Genomic DNA, 16224 nt, shown 5'->3' on the forward strand with positions numbered 1-16224 from the left:
CTGTAATTTTCAATGACATGGGAAATGCCAACGATATCCTAACAAACAAAAACAAGCAGAAAAACACACAGCATTTTGTAATTTTTTTTTGTATGTCGATAGTAATAAGCATTCCCTGCAAAGAGGGCACACTCTTTTCTAAGAGTACACACATGCGCAAACCATCACACATGCATGAACCACTGGGGAAGAGGGTGCACTCTTAATGACATTGCCTCCAAAGCAAAAATGAAGACCAACCAAAACAAAACAAGCAGTGCTGCAAATGACATGGTAAACAAAACAAAGTGGACATTATTGGGCTGCCCATCCCTACGATGCCATACAACCAGGCATTGAAAGACATGGAGGAGGCTAGGACTTAGCTGACCTTTCATGCAGAGGTTGGAATTAAGTGAGCACTAAAAGGTTTTGGGGCCATTTTAGTAAGCTGCGTAGGTGCCTACGCGCGCCCAATGTGTGCCAAATTGGAGTTACCACCCAGTTACTTCATGGCCGCTAAGCGCATCCGAACAATATTTTTTATTTTCTGACGCACGGCAGCTACGCGTGTCGAGTGGGATTTGACATCCATAGACCATTACCGCCCGGTTACCTACCGCCCGGTTACCGCATGAGACCTTACAGCTAGGTCAATGGCTTGCGGTAAGGTCTCAGACCCAAAATGATTGCACGGCAATTTTCATTTTGCCGCACGTCCATTTTTGGCAAAAATTTTAAAAAGGCATTTTTTTTGTAGGTGCGCTAAAAAATAATTCTGCGCGTGCCCAAGACACATGTCTTTTTTCAGCGCACCTTAGTAAAAGGACCCCTTTGTTTTTTTCTATGCAGTTTTAACTATTTACATATTTACATATTTACAGTATTGCCATACTGGGAAAGACCAAATGTCCATCGAGCCCAGCATCCTGTTTCCAACAGTGGCCAATCACAAATACCCAGCAAGATCCCAAAAATGTACAAAACATTTTATACTGCTTATCTCAGAAATAGTGGATTTTCCCCAAGTCCATTTAATAATGGTCTATGGACTTTTCCTTTAGGAAGCCGTCCAAACCTTTTAAAAACTGCGCTAAGCTAACCGCCTTTACCACATTCTCTGGCAACAAATTCCAGAGTTTAACTACATGTTGAGTGAAGAAAGAATTTCTCAGATTCGTTTTAAATTTACTACATTGTAGCTTCATCGCATGCCCCCTAGTTCTAGTATTTACTTATTAAGGACCTACATTTTCATAGGACACCTATGTGAGAAGTCCAAAAAGGCACCCATTTTAAGTCTCTTTTGGAAAGGCAACCTAGACATGTGTGCACCTTTTAAAAATAGGTCCCCAGAACCAGTCCCAAATGCCAACACATCTATTTCCACCTGCTCCCCATGCATAAAGAGGGTTTTACATGCAGAAGACAACTTTTCTAATCCTCTGTGGCCATTTAAATGCATTATGTACATGCTCCTAGAAGATCACACTGATTTATACATGCACTGTGCCTAAGCATTCTTAGGGGTATAGTTTGGGCAGGGTGATGTATGTGTGTATGTGTGTGTGTGTGTGTGGGGGGGGGGGGGGGGTTGTGTGCTTGCACATCATTTATAAAATCTGTAGGTACACACATAGAGTATGTGCGCTTGTTTACACCAGCTTTGGAGCAGGAGTAAATTTGTGTGTCAGTACTTGTGTGCTTTTGGGGTTGGTTCTGGGAGCCTATGATGCCTTTATATAACAGGCTTAAAATAGGCTCATTTTCACTCTGTCTAACCCTATGGACATAGGAGCCAACTTTTCAAAATTATTGGGGGTGCTAAGCCCAATGGAAATAACCCCTCCCTGGACACATACAAGGAATTTTCTCAATATTGGGGGTGCTCAAGCACCCACAGCACCCACAGAGTGGGCTCCAATGCCTATGGATGTTGAAAGAAATTATACATGGGGCTCATTTTCAAAGCAATTAGACTTACAAAGTTCCATAGATGACTATGGAGCTCATTTTCAAAAGATAAAAACGTCCACAAAGTGGCATAAATCTGCATTTGGGCGTTTTTCTCACAAAAATGTCCAAATTGGTATTTTCAAAACCAATTTTTATGACGTCCGTCAGAAGTCCTTTCAAATCACAAGGGGGCATGTCAGGGGCATGTTAAAGGTGATATCTGGATGTTCCTAACACTTGGATGTTTTTCAGCCATGATGGAACAAAACTAAGACGTTTTGAGCTAGACCTGTTTTTAAAATGAATGAGGCACAAAAGGGTGCCCTAAATGACCAGATGACCACTGGAGGGAATCAGGGGTGAACCCCAATACCCCCCAGTGGTCACTGATCCCCTCCCACCCCCCCCCCCCCCACAAATGTGAATACAAATATGATTTAGCAGCCTCTATGACAGCCTTAGATGTTAGAGCCAGGTCTATTAGAGCAGCATGCAGATCCCTGGAGTAGTGTAGTGGTCAGTGCAGTGCACCATGGAGTGGGGGCTCTGGTCCATATCTCCCTCTACCTGTCACATTTGTGGGGGAAACTATGAGCCCTCCCAAACTCACCAGAAACTCTCTGTACCCACATATAGATGCCCCCTTCACCCATAAGGGCTATTGTAGTGGTGTATAGTTGTGGGCATTGGGTTTTTGGTGGGTTTGGGGTTTTGGAGTCTTAAATTGCAGAAAGCAAATTTACAGCACAATGGTACTGGAAGCAGTGAGCAGCTAAAGCAGGTGACTGGAATTGTATTTATTCAGTAGCATTTATTTACTGCCTTTTTGAAGAAATTCACTCAAAGCGATGTACACCAAGAACAATCTAGACACAGATAATAGACAATTTCAGCAGGAAAAATACTCATATAACAGTACATATTGCGGCATAGTATGCGAATTACAATTTCAATACAATACACAATAGCGCATCTTAAAAGATATCATAGGGTATAAGAGGAGAAGCTGGGGAGAGTGATTACTGGGATCTGGGGGAGAAGGGGAGGAAGAAAAAAGTGTGCTTGTTGGGGTCAGAAGAAGGGAACAGTGAGGGTACTTTCTAGGGTATGGGAAGGTCAAGTGAGAATGCGTGCTGAGATTTGGAGGAATTTTTAAACCTACCCCCCATTAATGTGACACATTTAGATGTACAGGCTTATGTACTGATGTTCACATATTTCTGGAAGTTTAAGTATATATTTACATTATGGTGTTGGGGAAGGGGGGAGTCCAACATGTTTACTTGCTTGGGATCCATCAAAAGGTTAATCTTGCTCTGCCAACAAATGTCCATGATATACCAGTGAGTCCTATTCCACAGCTTGAGAATGAAGGACTTAATGGGAGAGTTGGGTGGCTCTGAGTTTACACTAGAGCCTTACAGTCAGTCGAGACAATGTACTGAGAGCCTCAGCTCAATGTGCAGTAGCCAAAGAGAATGTGAGGAATGATTCCGAAGACAATGCAGAAAAATGCGACTGTATGGATTCATGATGCAACTACACTTTTGAACTGAGCAGAGAAGGGCAGGAAAGGTGATAAAGGGGATGGAACGTCTCCATGATAAAGGGAGATTAATCAGGTTAGGGCTCTTTACCTTGAATAAGAGAGGACTGAGAGGAGACATGACATAGATTTATGAGTAGTGTGAAAGAAGTCCTGTTACTAAGGCAATGCTTCTCATACCTGTCCTTGTGACCCAACTGGCAAACAAGTTTCCCCAGATACCTTCAATGAATATTCATGAGATACATTTGCATACATTTTAGACTGTAAATTCATCTCATGTATATTCATTGTGGATATCCTGAGGAGCTTGATTGAGTGTGTGGCCACCAGGAAAGGTTTAGGAAGACTGGTAATAGGCATAATTAGTACTAGGGCTAGGGGACATGCTAGAAAACTAACTGGTTGCAAATGAAAATAAAGTCAAGAAAATCTTTTTCGGTGTATGTACAGTGAAGCTGTGGAATTTGTTGCCACAGAATGTGGTGAAGGTTTTATAGTATAATTGAATTTATGGTTAAATGATTTTTATTCATTTTTAGTACACAACAACAAAGCAGACAGCCAACAGGAGAACATAAGAAAATCATGAGGAACAATATTGGCAAAGAATGGAGAGAGCTTGGTTTCTTCTGACTCTCTACCATGAGAATACACATATCAAGATACAATATACCCTATCCCCAAGGTTAGGGCAATGTTTGGTGTTAGCTATATATTTGAGGACCACATTATGAGCTGTGCTTGATTTGAATTATGAACCCTCCTCGAAGCAGAGTCAGATTACTCATAATAACATAGTAGATGATGGCAGATAAAGACTTGTATGGTCCATCCAGTCTGCCCAACATATGCATACTTGGGGCCCTGTTTACTAAGCCATGCTAAAGGTGCGCTAGCGTTTTTAGTGTGCGCTAACCATGTAGATGCCCATAATATTCCTATGGGCGTTTACACGGTTAGCGTGCACTAATTTTTAGCATGCGCTAAAAACGCTAGGGCACCTTAGTAAACAGGGCCCTTAGTCTTTAGCTGTCCTTGTCATTTCCAGGGCACAGACTGTAGATGTCTGCCCGCCACTGGCTTAATTTTCAACCAGTGGCGTACCAAGGGGGGGGGGGGGGCGGTGGAGGTGGTCTGCCCCGGGTGCACGCCGCTGGGGGGGGGTGCCATGCGCTGGTCAGCGTTGTTCGTTTCCATGCTTTCTCTGCCCTGGAACAGGAAGTAACCTGTTCCGGAGCAGAGGGAGCATGGAAACGAATGACGCTGACCGGCGCGGCACCCCGCCCAGCGGAGTGCACCCGGGGGGGTTCTTTCGCCAGGGTGGGGGGTGTCCTTTCGCCAGGGGGGGTTGCGCTGCACGGGGGGGGGGGGGCGGGGCGCATCGGCGATCCGCCCCAGGTGTCAGCGCCCCTAGGAATGCCACTGTTTTCAACTAGTGGAGTTGCTGCTCCAGCCCAACATAGATTCTTGTCAGATCATGTAAATAAGAATTCGGTCTTTTTACAACCATCCCAATAATCATACATATCCCAGTAAAAGATTGGAATGATAAAAGACCAGGCCACGTACGAGAAAAGCAATTTATTAACTTACCAATAGGCTGCTGCTTATATACTGTTTCCATACAAAGCCTTTTCATAAAACATTACTTCATTCTTTCACTCATCATCTTTCTCTCATGTTCTACAGCCAAAAAGTCCTGTCTGTGAGTTTGGTCGGCCTTCACCTTTAACTACATCCTTTGATCCATAACCGTGCTGCTATTTCGTCAATCACCCAGTGAATCATTATTATGCAGCAGTTGAGAAGATAAGTTTTGTTGAATTGTTGCTATTATGTTTGTATATATTTTTTATTGTGATGACTCACAGAGCACTGTAGGGGTATCTAAGAATAACCCCTTGGACCTATGATTAGAACTTGTGGCGGAGTGAAACCCATGAGGCTGTTATGCCATGTGTTATTCTCCCCTCTTTGATGGACCTTGTGTAAATAAAGACCCACTGACATTCATGATAATGAAAAGATTTTTCAGCTGCTATTTCAATAATTGTTATTGAGGTTTAAAAAAAAATGTCTATTATATAGCCAGTGGCATCACGAGGGCAGCTGACACCCGGGGTGGGTCGCCGCTGCGTTCTGCACCCTCCCCCCTCCAGAGCGCAACCCCCCCCCGAGAACATACCTGGAAGGTGGTGAGGGTGGGCGGGAGAGCCAATCCGCCGAGTGCACGCCGCTGGGGGTGTCGGCGCCTCGCTGGTTCCCTGCTCTCTCTGCCCCGGAACAGGAAGTAACCTGTTCCGGGGCAGAGAGAGCAAGGAACCAGCGAGGTGCCGACACCCCCCAGCGGCGTGCACCCAGGGCGGACCGCCCCACCGTCCCCCCCCCTTCCTACGCCACTGTATATAGCATTGGTCATTGCTACCTTGGATCTTATTTATTTATTTTACATTTTTATATACTGCTTAGAAGTTAAAAACTATTGAAGCAGTGTTGAAAGAAAAGTAATGCCTCCAGCTCCCTAATTCTACAGATAGAAGCAGTGATGCGCTACATGTGTTCACTTCATTGAAATCTCTTCCTTTACTTCAGTTGGCGAGAAGTGTCTGAGTGAAGAGGCTGTTTTGCTATAGCTTGAGAAATGGAAGCGTGCAGTGAGCACTTGGTGTGATAGAATTTCTGACGGCTGAGGAGTCACTCCAATTGACATTCACTGCTGCATTCAGGGTGTTTAAAGTAATGACTGTATTGATGTAAGTACTGTGCGTCACTGAACCAAAAAATGTAAAGATTGTGAGCAGGGAAAGGCTGATTTGTGTGAGGTTGGGTTAGCTGGAGCGCAGTTGTGAGATACTTGCATTTGCTATAAAATATACAAGTATCCCTGCAAACTGAACCAGAATGCTTATGCCTGCTTTTCAGTGGGGTACTTTTATTTAAGGCACATACGTGCAAATGCTGCCTTTCTAAAATAGAAGAACTATACTGGTCCCAAATCAGAGGGGCATATAAAAGTGGTTTGTGGAGTAGCCTAATGATTAGAACAGCAGGCTAAGAACTGGGGAAGCCAGGTTCAAATCCCATTTCCATTGCTTGTGAGATTGGGCAGAATACTGGGGGGGAAGTTATCAACATGAGTTATTTAAGCACATGCTTTTTATTCAATGAGACACCGTGGTAACATAGCACAACTTGTGGTAAAATAGCTAAGTCTGCAAGTTAATCACAGTTAACTCATGCGATTAATGCATCAATCATGAATCAATATTAACAGAATTAATCACGATTAAGGAAATTAATCACGATGCTGCACCTCATGTCTCTTCTAATCTTCTCTTTTACTCTCTTTCACTCCCAACCCCTGTCCTCAGCATGATCCAGCATCTTTCCAACCAGGATTCAACATCACCACCCACACATCAGCCTACCTTAAAAATGGTCTTCTGTTGGTCCCCAGCAGCGGCAGTGGTGCACATATGCACCCTGCGGTCTGCTCCAAAGCTTTCCCTCTGGCCCGTTCTGTCTTCTCTGATATCGCTTTCTGTTTTTGCCTGGGCATGATGGGTCAGAAGGAAAACTTTGGATCTGGCTGAAGGCAACCACTGCCAGGGACCAACAGAAGACCACCTTGAAGGAGGGGGAGAGGGGAATTGAGAGGGTGCAGATGGCGAACCCTGAGTGGGGGGAGTGGAGTGAGCTGCAGACCTACAAGCAGAACTGGAGGGGTCACAATTGGAAGCTATTGCTAAAGCAGTAAGCTCCAGCAGCCATGAAAAAAAACTTTATGTTGCTCACCACCAAGTTTGTGTTGCTACTCATGAGGGTGGAGGGGAGGGAGGATGAGGTGCTGAACAATAGGAGGGAGGGAGAGAGAAAGAGATAACGGACCTGGGGAAAGAAGGAAGGAAGAGAAAGAAAGATATGTTGGATCTGGGGGGGAAGGATGCGGGAGGAAGGGAGATTATCAGTCTTTTGAGGAATGGAAGGTAAGGGAAGGGGGATGGGATTTGATATACCACCTTTCTGCGGTTACAATCAAAGTGGTTTACATATTATATACAGGTACTTATTTTGTACCTTGGGCAATGGAGATTCAAGGAGTCTTTTACAACAGCATGCTAACATTTTTAGCGCAAGCTAATGATTAGTGCATGCTAAATGCTAGAGACACCCATAGGAGTATACGGGCACCTCTATTGTTTAGCGTACGCTTATTTTTAGTGCATGCTAAAAATGCTACCGTGCCTTTGTAAAAGGGGTCTTAAGTGATTTGCCCAGAGTTACAAGGAGCTGCAGCAGGAAATAAGTAAATAGATAACTAAAAAAAACCCTGTAATCGTGAGATTAATCACAATCAGAAATGGGCAGCCATGTGATTAATCATGATTAGAAATTTTGATCACGCTGCAGCCCTAAAAATAACCCTTTTTAATGGTAGTCCACTTTAATAACTTCTCCCTTAACCCTCCACTACCTCAGGTACAAATGTGGAGGGCAATTCTATAAAGGAAAATAGGCGTCTACTCAGTGGTGTGCTGGTAAATGTTTAACAACATGCTCTCTCCCTGGTCCACCTCTGCGCCCCCCCCATCCACCTCTGGGCCCCCCCCCCCAAATTGCAGAGCTGGCTATAGCCGGGGAGAGACACTGGGGGGGGGGGGGCAATGCATTACTCCAGGAAAAATAAATTTAATGATCCCAGGTTCCAATCTAATTCATGTTTAATGTGGGATAAAATGCCATAAATAAGTAAAGAAATATAAACTTTTAATGTTGAGCACCTGATTCTCAAAGTGGACATATTCCAAACACTATAATGAAAATAAAATGATTTTTTCTACCTTTGTTGTCTGGTGACTTTGTTTTTCTGATCATGCTGGCCCAGCATCCGATTCTGCTGCTATCTGTGCTCTTAACTCTGTTTCCAGGGCTTCCTTTCCATTTATTTCTTTACTTTCCATCTTTCTTCTTCATTTCTTTCCCTACATCCGTAAATAAAAGCCCCCTTTCCAGCCACCCCTCTCCTCCCTGCCCTCCCCTCCATCTACCCATGTCCAGCCACCTTCCTCTTCCCCTGCCGTCCCATCCCCTCCAGCCACCCATACCCAGCGATTCTCTTTGCTCCCCTACCCCCTCCGTCCACCTATACCCAGCGACTATCCTCTTTTCCATGACCCTCCTCCAGCCACCAATACCCAGCGATTGCCCTCTCTCCCCTGCCCCTCTCCAGCCACCCATGCCAGTGATTGTCTTCTCTCCCCTGCCCCTCCTCCAGCCACCCATGCCCAGCGACTCCCTTCTCTCCCCTGCCCCCCCTCCAGCCACCCATGTCCAGCGACTCCCTTCTCTCCCCTGCCACCCCCTCCAGCTACCGAGGTTGTTCAGCTAATTCTTTGGGGCAGGCAGTCTTGCCTGTCCGCTGCCAGTGCTGACTCTCCCCCGCTGCCGGATCGCTATTCAAAATGGCCGCCGAGACTTACAAGGGCGGCCTCCAAGACTTCAGCAGAAGTCTCGCGAGGCCGCTGATGGAAGTCTTGGCGGCCATTTTTAAAGGGCAATCCGGCAGCGGGGGAAGGTCAGTGCCAGCAGCGGGCAGGCAAAACTGCCTGCCCCAAAGAATTAGCTTGACAAGGGGGACCACCAGACCCTGTAGGAGGGAGGGAGGAAGGAAGGGAGGAGCCGGCTCGCTCTTAGGAACAACCGGCTTGCAAGTCGGTAAAAAATTTAACAACCGGCTCTTGCGAGCCGGTGCGGGCCGGCTCGAGCCGGCTGCAGCACACCACTGCGTCTACTTTAGAATACTAGCATATGTGCCTATAATTTAGGTGCAACCACATACACCAGACATAGAGCTGGTGCAAATGTTCACACATAGATTGGTAAAACACACTAATAAATGATAGCATTCTATGCATGTAACTGAGTGCCCCATCTATGCTCTGTTCAGACTCCACCCATGTGTACACCCACCTTATTATGTACCATCACATTTAGGTGTCATGTTATAGGATAGCATATAGCTAGGATATTGGCATTTACAAGTATAGAAACAAAGCAGAGATAGTCCAGGGGAAGGAGAAAGCCACAAGTCCAGCCACAAATATGTGTAAGGAAAAATGAGCCGACTTAGCCAATTTTCAGCACTCATGCCAATTATACTGTGATGCTACCAGTACAGTGTATGTGTGTAACTCTTCAGAGATGGAAGCACACATATTTGTGTTTTTAATGTACTTATGAAGAATTGTGTCTTGGACTCCGATGAAGGCGTGAGTGTTGAAACTTGGCCGAGTTGGCTCATTCCTCATTAAGCTTATTTGTGGCTGGACTTGTGGCTTTCTCCTTCCTCTGGACTATCTTTGCTTTGTTTTGCTATTACAAGTACTGATGCACACATATGTGCATATGTACCAGTATTCTGCTCATTTACGTACATTCCTGACATCCTCCTTAGTTTGTAAGCCCTCTGGAGGGGGACTTTTTCAGTTGTAGCTGAATGTAACTTGTCTTCAGCTACAACTGAGTAAGTCATAAGCTCAATCCAAAATCCCTTTTCTTCTTTTTGAGCTGTGTTGGGTGAGGAATATGATAGAAAAATAGGATAAATTCGCCAACTAGGGATAAATGAAGGCTGGTTCCAATTGAACTAGAAATGCAAAGGATTAAGGGGAAAATGCTGAGCCTAAAAAAAAAAGATCTCACCTAGTTAGCTGCTCTCAGTCAGCAAGTGTAGATCATCTTAGGAGCCTTGCATGGCAATTACACCTGTAAAGAGTAGCATTTACACATATAATTGCCAGTGTTTGTAATGCTGTAATTTACATGTGTAATTGTCGAGCGACACACCATTTCAAAGGGGGCATGTTCTCTGTGGGGTTGAGGCAGTCCAAAAATGTACACATGGCTCAATCCTTGCCCCCATTCTCTTTTACATTTTCTTTTCTCCTCTTGCCCTTCTGATTCAGTCCTTGGGCCTTTCTTTCTACATTTATGCAGATGATATACAGATTGTGCCCCCTCCCCAGAAGATCTTAACACTACTACTACTATGACTACTACTACTTAACATTTCTAAAGCACTACTAGGGTTACACAGCGCTGTACAATTTAACATGGAAGGACAGTCACTGCTCAAGGAGCTTACAATCTAAAAGACAGGTGTACAATCTAAAAGACAGGTGTAGAGTCAATCTGATAGGGCATACTATATTTCTCGAGAGGTTAGGTGCCAAAGGCAGCATTGAAGAGGTGAGTTTTAAGCAGAGATTTGAAGATGGGTAGGGAGGGGGCTTGCGTAGGGGTTGAGGAAGATTGTTCCAGGCATAGGGTGAGGCAAGGCAGAATGAGCGGAGCCTGGAGTTGGCAGTGGTGGAGAAGGGTACTGAAAGGAGGGATTTGTCCTGTGAGCGGAGGTTACGGGCGGGAACATAGGGGGAGATGAGGGTAGAGAGGTAGTGAGGAGCCGCAGACTGGGTGCATTTGTAGGTAAGGAGTAGAAGCTTGAATTGTATGCGGTATCTGATCGAAAGCCAGTGAAGTGACTTGAGGAGAGGGGTGATATGAGTATATCGGTTCTGGCGGAATATAAGGCATGCGGCAGCGTTCTGAACGGATTGAAGGGGGGATAGATGGCTAAGTGGGAGGCCGGTGAGGAGTAAGTTGCAGTAGTCAAGGCGAGAGGTAATGAGAGCGTGGACGAGAGTTCGTGTGGTGTGTTCAGAGAGGAAAGGGTGAATTTTGCTGATGTTGAAGAGGAAGAAGCGACAGGTCTTGGCAGTCTGTTGGATATGCGCAGAGAAGGAGAGGGAGGAGTCGAAGATGACTCCGAGGTTGTGGGCAGATGGGACGGGGAGGATGAGGGTGTTATCAACTGAGATAGAGAGTGGAGGAAGAGGAGAAGTGGGTTTAGGTAGAAAGACGAGGAGCTCGGTTTTGGACATGTTCAGCTTCAGGTGGCGGTTGGACATCCAGGCAGCAATGTCGGATAAGCAAGCTGATACCTTGGCCTGGGTCTCGGCAGTGATGTCTGGTGTGGAGAGATATAGCTGGGTGTCATCAGCATAAAGATGATACTGAAAACCATGAGATGAGATCAGTGAGCCTAGGGAAAAGGTGTAGATTGAGAAGAGAAGGGGTCCGAGGACAGATCCCTGGGGAACTCCAACAGATAGTGGGATGGGAGTGGAGGAAGATCCATGAGACTGTACCCTGAAGGTGCGATGGGAGAGATAAGAGGAGAACCAGGAGAGGACAGAGCCTTGGAACCCAAAAGAGGACAGTGTGGCAAGAAGTAAATCATGATTGACAGTGTCAAACGCAGCGGATAGATCGAGGAGGATGAGGATGGAATAGTGGCCTCTGGATTTGCTAGCTCTATGTCTTTGATTTCTTCCAAACTGGATATTATCATCAACTGGCTGCTCAAAAAACATCTAAAACTCAACGCCAATAAATCTGAGGTGATCATCTTTTCTTCCAGTCAACTCAGCTCTCCCCCTGCATCACTGCACACTCATGGGGCAGCTGTTCGATTAAAAAATTCTATTAAGGTCTTTGGTATTCATATGGATAGTGCCCTGACATTTCAAAAACAGATCTCCTCTGTCATTCAATGTAGTTTTTTTAACCTTAAAAAACAACAAGGCAAACGATCTGCAAACTCCAACGTAGACAACAAAACAGCAGATACAAAACGGAAGAATGTTCAAAAATTTATTGATGATGTCAAATACCAGACTTATTGGGCAATAAGTCTGTTATTTGACATCATCAATAAATTTTTGAACATTCTTCCATTTTGTATATGCTGTTTTGTTGTCTACGTTGTTTTTTTAACCTTATCTCAAATTTGGTCCATTCGTTCTATGCTCAACATTTCTTCCCTTAGGATTGTTCTCCTTGCTCTTGTCATTACTAAGCTCAACCACTGTAATTCTTTATATCATGGTCTGTCAATATCTCAAATTCACCATCTACAGTGTGTTCAGAACACTGTTAATAAATTATTGTATGGTAAGAGAAGATATTTACAGATACTTGATATTCCACAAAAGGTTGGCTTCTATGTGGTTAACAATAAACAAAGTAGGCTGCTGAATAGAGGAAGAGAAGAAAGAGAAGATTTTAAAAAAGCCACAATCCTAAATGAATAATTAATGTGTAGCAGGGTATGCTAGTTAAAACAGGTGGTTTTTCAGGGCTGCTCTGAATTTTACATAGGAGGATTCATTTCGGAGGTATGCAGGGAGAGAGTTCCAGAGTCTTGGTTCAGCATAGCTAATAGCAAAGGAGCAGGTAATGTTGAGGTGAATGATGGATGGAGGAGGTAGCCAAAGTGACCCAGATGTGGAAGAATGAAGCAACCTAGAGGGGGCATAGGGGACAAAGAGGTGGGTGTTGAGGACAGGAAGAGGCAGGGCTGTGGAAGAATTATTCTGAGGAGTGATGATATATGGGGTGGGGAAGTGAATGGCCTCTCACTTTTTTGAATTAAGAAACAGATGGTGCTCAGAGATCCAAGAGAAGACCTTTGGTAAACAGAGATTAAGGTCTGTTAGATCAGAGCAGGAAAGAGGAACATGGTAGAGAACCTGAATATCATCAGCATAGCAGAAAGGGAGACATGACCACATTACACCTTTATTCATTCTGGAACACTGGCTTCCAGTTTCTTTTCAGATTCTCTTTAAATATCTGACAATAGTACATGAGACCTTACATACTGGCCTTTCTTCTTTTGTGTCAAAACTTCTCATCCCTGATTCACCTCAGCTTGTGCCATGTTCTTCTCAACAACATTTATTCACTGTACCTAGTTTTTGCCATATTTGGCTTGATTCGTTACGGAATACCTGTTTCAGCGCCAGTGCAACCACTGTATGGAACGCCTTCCCTCTTTCAATCAAAGTTGAACTTTCATTTAAAATATTCAAGGGTTGTCTTAAAGCACACTTTTTCTCTCAAGCCTTTCCACTCCCTGATCCTTTTTTCACATTGATCATGGTAAGCCTTTGTCTTTTTTAGCCATGTCCTTCCTCTCTTGCATCCTCTTTCTACATAGTTGCTCACTTTGAAGTATTTTCCCCTTTTGCTTCACCTATTCCCCTCTTTCCCTTGTACCCCTTAGAAATATTGTAACACCCTTCTCTATCCTTTATGTCTGCCCCTTGTATGCTTCACCTTAAAGAACTGTTTCTTGATTTCCCTTTGTCTGAGGTTCCTTCACCTACAATATGTTTTTAAATTACAAACTGCTTTGATGTGCTTTCTGCTTGTATTGCGGTATATCAAATAAAGTTTGATTAGGCCTCACCAACGACTGTATAGAGGCATTAACACCTCCTTTCTTCTACTAGGTATACCCCGCTCCATGCAGCATAGTATCCTTCTGGCCATGGCCACAGCCATGCCACATTGTTATGCCTCCTTGAGATCCTCAGATGCCATCACTCCAAGGTCCCTCTCCTGAGTTGTGTTTATCAATCTCTCACCTACTATCTCGTAAATCTCCTTTGGATTTCTGCACCCCAAGTGCATCACTCTGCATTTTTTCACATTCCCCATGATATTTAGTGCTATTTAACCAGCCATAAATGGCTCCTGACTGTTTAAATAGTGGCTATCCAGCTATCCACTAATATTCAGAGAGAAATAGCTGGTTATCTCCTGCTGAATATTCATGGTCAACGCTTAGTGGATAACCAGTTATATCGCGTGATATAACTGGCTATCTGCTAACACCCCATCGGCAGCCAACCTAGCAAAATATTTCAATGAAAAAATTACAAAGCTCTGACGCAGGATACCAAGTAACACCATTGAATATTCAAGCATCCTTGAATGCCTAGACCCAATACCCGGGGAATACCCAGCTGATCGATCATGGACCAACTTTGACTTAATTTCAGTAGATGAACTCACACACTGGCTCAAAAAATATGCCAAATCTCAGTGCAAACTTGACATTTGCCCTACCAGCCTACTTAGAGCTGCACCCAAACAATTTAAAAAAGACCTCATGAACCAAGTAAACTATAGACTCCTACATGGTCTCTTCCCCATGGAAAATGGAAACATATTACTCACGCCGTTGCCAAAAGATGCCAAGAAAAGCACAATGGACTTAACTAGCTACCGACCAGTCGCCTCTATCCCACTCACTACAAAGTTGATGGAAGGCATAGTGACGAAGCAACTCACGGATTATCTGACCAAACACTCAATACTACACGAATCACAGTCAGGATTCCGATCAAATCATAGCACCGAAACCGTACTAGTGTCTGCAATGAACTCCTTCAAAAAAACAATTGCAACCGGCAAGAACATACTCATATTACAATTCGACATGTCTAGTGCCTTCGACATGGTGGATCATGAAATACTATTACACATACTAGAATACTTCGGAATCGGAGGCCCAGTTCTCAAATGGTTTAAAGGATTCCTCACCACTAGATCCTACCAAGTTATAATGAATACTGCCAGATCACCGCCTTGGACACCGGAATGTGGAGTCCCTCAAGGATCCCCCCTTTCACCTACAATCTTCAACCTAATGATGATACCACTAGCCAAACTCCTTGCCAATCAGAACCTTAACCCCTACATATATGCCGATGACGTCACAATCTACTTCCCGTTTAAGAAGGACTTAAACGAAATAACCAACGAGATCAACCAGAGCTTCCAGATCATGCACTCATGGGCGGACTCATTCCGGTTAAAGCTCAACGCAGAAAAAACCCAATGCCTAGTTCTCACTTCCCAATACAATACAAACAATTACTCCACTATAACCACACCTCACTACACACTTCCTATTTCTGAAAACCTGAAAATTCTTGGAGTCACCATTGATCGAAACCTCACACTCGATACCCAAGTGAAGAACACAACGAAAAAAATGTTCCAATCGATGTGGAAACTCAAAAGAATTAAACCTTTTTTCCCAAGAAACATCTTTCGCACCCTAGTACAGTCACTAGTTATAAGCCACCTGGACTACTGCAACGCTCTGTACGCAGGCTGTAAAGAACAGACCATTAAAAAACTCCAAACAACCCAAAACACGGCAGCTAGACTCATTTTTGGAAAACCTAAATATGAAAGTGCGAAGCCCCTAAGAGAGAAACTACATTGGCTTCCGCTCAAGGAACGAATTGAGTTCAAAATCTGCACAACCGTGCACAAAATCATTCACGCAGATGCCCCACTTTATATGCTAAACCTAGTGGACCTAACACCCAGAAACGCCAAAAGATCGGCCCGCAAATTCCTAAATCTGAATTTCCCCAGCTGCAAAGGAGTGAAATACAAACAGGCTTATGCTACGACCTTCGTATACAAAAGCACACAGTTTTGGAATGCGCTACCCAAGACCCTGAAAACCATGAACAATCTAACCAGCTTCCGCAAAGCTCAGAAAACTCACCTCTTTAACAAAGCTTACAAAAGTCACCCTCAATGATACAAATCATCCCCCAATCCACCCAAACACACCTAAAACACTTCTCACACAACCTACCCAACATCCACCCATCTAAATCCTCTTCTACCTCAGCTTATGATCAACTGTATTTAAATCATGTCTTTACTCTATCATAACCTTACTCTGTAAGCCACATTGAGCCTGCAAAAAGGTGGGATAATGTGGGGTACAAATGCAATAAATACACCGCCTTGAGTGATTCCTTAAAAAAAAGCAGTAAGTAAATCCTAATAAATAATACATAAATAAG

At 44.2% G+C, this 16224-nt stretch overlaps 1 long non-coding RNA gene across 1 annotated transcript; it reads left to right on the forward strand.

Moving 5' to 3' along the window:
- Positions 1 to 1106: 1106 nt before the first annotated feature.
- Positions 1107 to 12256, forward strand: LOC115465155. The gene is made up of 3 exons (XR_003941337.1): positions 1107 to 1117; positions 9797 to 9803; positions 12170 to 12256. It is a non-coding gene; the product is annotated as an uncharacterized LOC115465155 (long non-coding RNA).
- Positions 12257 to 16224: the final 3968 nt, after the last annotated feature.

This window comes from Microcaecilia unicolor, chromosome 3 (assembly GCF_901765095.1).
Source record: "Microcaecilia unicolor chromosome 3, aMicUni1.1, whole genome shotgun sequence".
In the NCBI taxonomy this organism is placed as follows: Eukaryota; Metazoa; Chordata; class Amphibia; order Gymnophiona; family Siphonopidae; genus Microcaecilia; species Microcaecilia unicolor.